Source organism: Arvicanthis niloticus, chromosome 1 (genome assembly GCF_011762505.2).
Source record: "Arvicanthis niloticus isolate mArvNil1 chromosome 1, mArvNil1.pat.X, whole genome shotgun sequence".
Lineage (NCBI taxonomy): Eukaryota > Metazoa > Chordata > Mammalia > Rodentia > Muridae > Arvicanthis > Arvicanthis niloticus.
In genome coordinates, this window is record NC_047658.1 from 158,703,715 (window position 1) to 158,712,603 (window position 8,889).

General features: G+C 42.0%; 1 pseudogene; it reads right to left on the bottom strand.

Annotated features, from left to right (window-relative positions):
• Window positions 1-502: 502 nt before the first annotated feature.
• Window positions 503-8,513, bottom strand: LOC117697842 (heterogeneous nuclear ribonucleoprotein A1-like; annotated as a pseudogene).
• Between the last annotated feature and the right edge of the window lie 376 nt (window positions 8,514-8,889).

Below are 8,889 nucleotides of genomic sequence, written 5' to 3' on the forward strand. Positions count from 1 at the left end.
TATTTAAATTGGATTAAAATCTAAAAACTCAAGCCTTGTTTATTATTTCAACCCACTGATCCAACATTGCAATTTGTGACATTTACCCTGAGAAGGTAATTCAAGAAAAGAGAGAAATGTCTTTATGTTAAACAATTAAAAACTCGCTTTTTATGTAATTTGAACTAGAATGCACAATTAAATACTAGTCAGTTTTAAATGCTAAGGTGATAGATACCATTGTTTCACATAGCTCTGCCACTCTGTAAGAAAATGTTTCTTTTCTTTTTTTTTTTTAAAGACACGTTTATTCAGCACCGTTTATTCAGCACCGTGATCAGATTTATTACATTTAGCAATCAACAGCATGGGTGGAAAAGATCTACAGTAAAACCTTTTGGTGGAATGCTTTACACTTTCCACAGATCAGAAGCTGAAATAACCTGTTATACAATTAGTCAAAAATACAGTCCTGGAGACTTTGCCCACACACGAGGCATGTCTTCTCTGTAGCAGCTAGGCCCTGTCACCATTGTACTTGGCTGAGTTCACAAATCTGTTGTAACCTGTAGCTTCCCTGTCGCTTCTCTGGCTCTCCTCTCCTGCTAAGCTTTGTTTCCTGGCTGTAATTAGAACCTCCTGCCACTGCCATAGCTACTGCTGCTGCTGGAACCTCCATAGCCACCTTGGTTTCCTGGTTTAGCAAAGTACTGGCCTCTGCCACCATGAGAGCCAGAGCTCCTGCCTCCAAAGTTTCCTCCCTTCATTGGTCCAAAATCTGAAGACTGATTGTTGTAATTGCCAAAATCACTGTAGCTTCCACCATTGTAGCTTCCATCATTGCCAAATCCAATATAGCCATCTCTACTGCCACCATATCCACCACCACCATGGCTGCCACCAAAGCCACCACTTCCACTGAAGTTCCCCCTTCGACCAAAATTGTCATTGCCACTAAAGCTGCCTCCATGACCACCACCAAAGTTTCCAGCTATTTGGCCTCTCCAGCTGGATGAAGCACTAGCCATCTCTTGCTTCGACAGAGCCTTTCTTACATCACAGTTGTGGCCATTCACAGTATGGTATTTCTAAATAACAGTCTTATCCACAGAGTCATGGTCATCAAAGGGGACAAAAGCAAAGCCTTTCTTTTTTTCCACTGCCTCTGTCAGTCATAATTTCCATCACTTCGATTTTCCCATACTGTTGGGGACCTTGCTGCCAAATGTTGGAACCCACACTGCCTAAAGCTTGGGGGCTAAATTGTTAGAGCCTGCACTGCCCCAAGCTTGGGGACTAAATTGTTCCGGCTTGTACTGCTGCTTTGGTCCACGGGTCAGGGTTCAGCAAGAGAGAGTGTGAGGATCAGACAGAGTGTGATTCAATCCCGTTTATTCCTATGTCTCTCTCTCCTCCAGTTTCTTGGCTTCTCTCTTTCCAAGGTTCCTAGTCCCAAGTCTCTAGTTCGTAGTTTCTAGTCAAGTCCAAGTCTCTAGTTTCAAGTCTCAAGTTCCAAGTTCCTGGTCTAAGTCCCTAGTTCTAAGCCTCAAGTTCTAAGATGCTCTCTTCTGTCTGCCTCTCACTTCTTATAAGCCTCACTTCTTAAGTCATGCCTTTAAGTCTCACACACCCAAGGGAAATCCTCGGTATCTAAGACAAGATGTTATCAGAGTGTGCTCAGCTCTTGTAGGCTGTTGAAAACAAGTCTTTTGTCAGGGTATATGGCTCAAGATGGCTGCAAGGACGATAGCCGCCTTCTGTCGGCTCCCCATACCATACTGCTCAAACTAATCTTCTTTCATACCACCAAGGATCTTTTTCACAATTAAGTAGGCACCTAGTCTCTGAGAGTCTTCTCTTGACACAGCTCTCTTAGGTTCCACAACTCTTCCATCCACCTTGTGTGGTCATGCATTCATGGCAGCATCCACTTCCTCCACAGTGGCATATATGACAAACCCAAAACCCCTGCAGAAGGTAGGCTGCTGGACATGTTCATTATCTTATTCCTTTCTGCTCTTTGATGCTGCTGAAGGAAGCATCGCTGAAGGCTCTCATCACCCTGCGTCATGTCTAAGAGTCTTCCAAGGAGCCAGAACAGCTGTGGAAGCTCTTCATCGGAGGGCTGAGCTTCAAAACAACCGATGAGAGTCTGAGGAGCCATTTTGAGCAATGGGGAACACTAACTGACTGTGTGGTAATGAGAGATCCTAACACCAACAGATCCAGGGGCTTTGGGTCTGTCAAGAAAACGTTTCTGACAGTATGGTAAGTAGAGGGAATAGAGATTTGGGTCAGTGGGTAAGGAGCTCCCTACACCAGCATAGGCATCTGAGCTGGGAAATCCTCAGGACATTGAGAAGAAGCCAAGAGTGGATGTTTAATCCTGTAACAGTATTGGAAAAGAGAGATGGTGAGAGGGGAATCCTTGGACTTGCTGACCAACCAGCTTAGCAAATATGGTTTAGTGAAAAACCCTGTCTCAAGGGAATACGGCAGAGAGCAGCAGAGTCAGGCATCAGACATCATCCTTGATATCCACATACATACATGCACGTGATCCACTGTACACATCTACATCTCTGTCGCTCTGTCTCTCTGTATCTCTCTGCCTCTCTCTCTCTCACACACACACACAACTAAAAAATGATAATACATGTATATGTAAAATGATGTAAAAATCATGACCTATGTGTAGTAAGAAGTTTGGTTTCTTTAAATATAGAAATGTTACAGGAATATGTTTTTGTTTGAATCCCAGGTGTGTAATATGGGACTGTTTCAGAGTGTCCACAACAGCAGACTATGATTTGCCTGGGGCCTGGCAGGGGTATGGTTTTGCAAGCTACAGATAGTTCCTGCAAGTGTATGACATTTGAAATTCTGGGGTATACTCTTGACAGGGTATAAAAATGCCAGAGCCTGAGGGGGTTGGTGGCTGCTGCTTCTGATGATGATGATGATGATGATGATGATGATGATGATGATTGCTAGTTAATAACTGGAGATTCCATCAATGAAGATCAACATTGCATCATTGCATTTAGGAATCCGATGCCCTAATCAGCAGGAACTAGTCTAATAAAACTGATGCCCTCTTTCCCCTCTAGCCTTCTTCATATCCTACCTAGTATTAGGGGGGACTGGAAATAATTATGGAGAAGAGTGATAAAAGAAAAAGAACCCATAAAGAAGCCAAAAGTCCAGGGCTATTCCTCGGAACAAAGTAGTCAAGTATGAGAAAAAGAAGTCAGTTGCATTAAGTAGACTGGTTGCTAGAAGATCAAGATAAATATTTAAAATGTACTTTGAAAGTGGTACATGTCATATATTAATGGAAGTCTAGAAGTCAATAACACTGAATTTCATTCAACAGAAAGACTTCGATATATGGTCGTGCCTCTCCTAGCGACTTTATATCAGAATATTTATTATTCCATCACTTACTCAACAAAGGTGAGATTTAGTAAATAAAAATGGGAATCAACTTCCTAAAGCTAGAAACCTGTTAGAATTTGAACTGTTAGCCAACTTGTACATCCTTGAAGAAGCATGTCAAAGCTGCAGCTGTCAGGGTTCAGAGGAGCGTCAGTGCCTGATATGTGTCAGATATTCCTGCCAAGAGATCTCTTCTTCTTCTTCTTTTTTTTTTTTTTTTTTTTTTTTTATAAATCCAATTCATTGTTGAGAAAAAATAGCTGATGGGGAGGCTTGATTTATTACCTGTCAAGATGTGGGACCCTGCATTTCCCTTGACCTCTGATTTAAGCTACTTGAAAATGCAGCCTGTCTTACTTGCCTGAACAACTCCTGCCTTTACCTCTTAGCTGCGTGCTTTCCTTCCACTCTCTGGTTCTCCCACCTGCAAAGACAGCGGATGTATATTCACTTCTAAGTTCTCTGGGTGCCTTATAGCTAGTGATATTGAAATATAATGTAATCTTAGTTATTTCCTAAATATGATCTCTCAATGCTTAAGGCAGATGAAGAAGGAGGAAGGAAGGAAGGAAGGAAGGAAGGAAGGAAGGAAGGAAGGAAGGAAGGAAGGAGAGAGGAAATATAGTTCTGAGTCATAGAATGTATAAGTAAATGAGATACAATGCACTAAAGCATAGGATAAGCACTAAATTGAAACAGAAGAGTTCTAACGCCAGGAAGAGACAACAGTGAGCTGCCGCAGCAATCTGGTCTTCAATCAAGAATTTATAAACTCACAAGAAAGAAAGGGTGTGAGTTTGGGTGAGGTGGAAATGGCGTAGGATCTGGGAGGAGTTGGGAGATGGTAAACCATGACCAGAATATACTGTGTGAAAAAAAATCTATTTTAAATTTAAAGAAAAAGAACTTACAAGTGTATATGCATATACAATGCATATGCCACAGCAGAAAAAAAGACAAGACCCTGCCAGGTTAGTGCTGAGGCCTGGAGTAATTCCTGCCTCATCAAATTGCCTTATAAAAAATATCTCATTCAAGTTCCATTCATTTGCCTAAGAATTTCATGAAGTCATTGTTTTTAATAGCTGAGTAGTATTCCATTGTGTAAATGTATCACATTTTCTGTATCCATTCTTCTGTTGAGGAACATTTGGGTTGTTTTCAGCTTCTGGCTATTATAAATATGACTGCTATGAACCTAGTAGAGCATGTGTCCTTATTACATGTTGGAGCACCTTCTGGGTATATGCCCAGGAGTGGTAAAACTGGGTCTTGAGTGAGGTAACTCAGTCACAAAAGAACACACATGGTATGTGCTCACTGATAAATGGATTATTAGCCCAAAAGCTCAGAATACCGAAGATACAATTCACATATAAAGCTCAAAAAGAAGGAAGACCAAAGTGTGGATGCTTCGGTGCTTCTTATAAGGGGAAACAAAATAATCACAGGAGGAAATATGGAGACAAAGTGTGGACCAGAGACGGAAGGAAAGGCCATCCAGAGACTGCCCCACCTGGGCATACATCCCATATACAGTCTCCAAACCCAGACACTATTGTGAATGCCAGGAAATGCTTACTGACAGGAGCCTGATATGGCTGTCTCCTGAGACGCTCTGCCAGAGCCTGACAAATACAGAGGTATCTGCTCATACCCAACTATTGGACTGAGCATGGAGTTCCCAGTGGAGGAGTTAGAGAAAGGACTGAAGGAGCTGAAGGGGCTTGCATCCTCATATGAAGAATAACAATATCAACCAACCAGACCCCCAAGAGCTCCCAGGGACTAAACCACCCACCAAAGAGTACACATGGAGGGACTCATGGCTCCGGCTGTGTATGTGGCAGAGGATGACCTTGTTGGACATTAATGAGAGAAGCAGCCTTTGGTCCTGTGGGGTTTAATGCCCCAGTGTAGGGAATGCCAGGGCAGGAAGGCAGGAGTGGGTGGGTGGGTGGAGAAGCCCCCTCATAGAGGCAGGAAGAGGGTGGATGGGATAGAGGATGTCCAGAGGGGACACTTGTAGAGAGGCTAACACTTGAAATGTAAAATATAAATACCTTGTTCATTTCTCTGGCTATATAACAGATTAGTATAATATATAATGCAATAGGATTTACAGTTAATTTGAGCCAGAATCTAGACTTAATTTACTAAAATCTCTTATCCCAAAGGGGTCCAAAAGGCATAAATGTGTCTATGTGAATTCTCACATATAGAGATAATTCAAGGTGGACGTGCTCACTCAGATCACCAGGACAGCTCCTTATACCTCTGTGCTTTGGACACCTAGCTTTCTGTTCCCATTGGCTAGAAGGAAGCTTCAAGTCCAGAGTTTGTCAATACTTGTGTGCTGTGCATGCCTCTCCATATGACTTCCTCCTATTTATTTCCTCAAGCCCTCTGGAAGGCTACATCGTTCTTCTAAAATGTATATCTGATTAAGTCTAACGCCCCAGACAAATCTGTAGGGGATATATTTAGAAAACGGTGCCCGGTTCAGCTTGTTCCCAGGCAGCCACCATGTTCCCATGGCTCCTCGGCTCTGACTGAGGCTCCGGCTAGCTAGATGCACAGGCCCTGGCACCCACGAGACACCAGTGCTGGGGATGGCTCTGCCAATCCCCCATGCAGCATCCACAAAGCTCAGCTGAACCCCAGACAATATCTGCCATCACGCAGTACCCGGTAGACATGAGACTCTTAAAGCTTAATGATTATCTAAAGAATTTATATATTTAGAAATGTTCAGTTAACAAGATGCCCACACAATAGGAGTTGTTACCCAATATCTGACCTTTTGATAGAAGTTACAACCCAGGACAGCTTTTGACCCATCTGTGGTTCTCCATGGTTGATAGCCTCCTTTTCCTCCTCCGGTTTCTCTGCTTCTCCCCTCCCCTTCCTCTTTTTCTTCTCTCCCCTTCCTCTCTTCTCCCAGCTCCACCTCCTCTTCTACTGCCTAATCACTGAGCTCCACTGTGAATACAATGTAGCAGAATAAGTACCCTGCTACACAAATCAGTTCAAATATTTGTCTAAACAAAAAAGCAACTCTTGAAACAGCAGTGACATACAAAAGTATTCTTTTTTTTTTTCTTGACAAAAATCTACTGACTAAAAGCAAGTTGCAAATTCCCACCTAAATATCAATAGTAGATTATGTAGTTATATAGGTCATGATTACCTTTGTGCTTGCCTTTAAAATACAGCCGCTCAGCATGCCTGGGAACCTCCCATTCAGTATGCATAACAGAGGAAGCTCACCCAACAATGACATATAGGTGGGGTAAGTTCCCGCCTACTTGGCTGGGATCCCAAGCTGCTCACTTTGGAAATCTATCAACATTGAATCCTCTGCTCTTCCATCTGTATGTTCAAATATCCCCCATTTCTATAATAAACACAGACTTGAAAGAGAAAAACATTGTGTATTTTTTCCTTTCTCCTTATCCCTCCACAAACCAGGTCAACTTTTAACTAAAAGGAGACCATTCTTGCTAGCATTTCCCAAACAGCATGATCCAGTTCCAATCTTTAGACTTATCCTGTCTCTGAGCACATTTTCTGATGTTGCTAAATGACTTCTGGGTCTCTATTGCTTTTCCAGTGAGGATCTCTGGCTCAGTTACCAATCTCTTAACTTACAGTTTTCCTCACTCACCCAGAGTCCCAGTTTGTAGAACAGGAAAAGAGACCCAGGTACTGCCCTCCACGTGTATACAACGTTCTTCTCACAGCTACCACATGGGATGGTTACAACAAATGTATCCATCCTGCAATGATGAGTTCCCAGGCAGATAGTGAAAGCTGTGTTCCCAGCCTAGACACAGGTGAGCTGACGCTCACAGGACCTTACTGAGAGCCTGATGAGTTGGCCAGCATGCAACGTTTGTGTTCTTAGATACATTTGGCAGAGCTGAACCGACTTTTTTAATTTCATCACTTGTCAAAAAATCTATCGAGAAATGGTTTTCATGAAACTGTTTGTTGAATGATCCGTGTTTTATGAGAATTTGTGGTGAGCTGAAAGTCCATTATTGCAAAGATTTCCTAGTCAGGTTGTACACACACACACACACACACACACACACACACCATTCACAAAGAAGCATATAATAAAATATTAAAATAAAATATAATGTTTGACAGGAGGTGAGCACTTTTTAAAAGTTAATTTTCAGATGGGCACAGCTGGGGGCTTTCAGTTTTTCCAGACTTAATACAAATTCAAAGATCTCATTAAATTCACCATTACCAAGATGGCTTCTTCCTTCTTTAAGATCAGATTTAATAGTTTGTAAGGTAAACAGCGGAATTAAAACAATAACATCACAATGCCCAAGCCCTGGGATACATATCTCAACAAGTAGAAGTCTCTAGAAGATAAACTGAGATTGGATAATTTTCTTCTGCTTGGATGCTCTTCAGCCACACACACATCACTATTGATAAACTTACTATACAGCATGACTTGACTTCATGCCTGTAAAAAATAGAACCAGTGGACAGTTACTAATATATGCATAGGATTGCTTACAGCTCACACTATGTCTTTCTGCACATCACTTTGTTGAAGTATTATAAGAATTTGAAAGTTAGTATGGTAGCTATTTTATTCATTCATTCATTCATTTCCAATTGGTAAAACCAAGAACTAGGCCTACTGTTAATTCAAAGACAAGCTCTGTATTCCTTTCTTCATCAGACCCTGACCATCCTGAGCTATTCCTCAGCAGGGTGCTAACTCCCCATCTGGTTACATAATTTGCAGGACCCAGTGAAAGATTAAAATTTAGAGCTCATTATTTAGAATGTATGAAAAAGTTTGAGCCACAAACTGCTGTCTTGAAAGTATTAAGCCAAGTGAAGAGACCTTCTAAATAGCTGCGTAGGTCATAGGACTCTGAGGCTGACCCTGCTGACACCAAGGCATATCAAACTGAAATCAATAATCCAAAACCTACTAATCGAATGAGGCTAAGACTTGGATGTATTAAAAAGCTATCACTCCCCCAGAAGTATTGAGAAGTATATGTGGCAGCTGCAATCCGAGTTAGACCTGCGTAACCAGTCTCCTCCACATAAGTCATTCGGATTAGAAAATGCACACCCCCGTTAGCTTTCGGTGAAATAAGATAAACACTGTTTGCCCATACTATCCACTGAACACATCAATATGTACATTTCCAAAATGTAACACACTGATAGGCTTCAGACCACGGCATGAGGAAAGTTCATTCAAGAAGAGGGAAACCATCAAATTGGCTTGTAGCTCTCAACAAACATACTCTATTTGTTCTATAATCCCTGGCTGACATTTCAAAATAAGAAACTTCAGAAAGCTGGCTACACTATAGCTGGCATAGCAGTGGGAGCTGGAGGTGGCACCTGGAGGGTCATCAGTGAACAGGTGTTTGTCAGTGGGCTGGGATCAAAGGTATCTATTCCCAGGGAGGAATGATGACA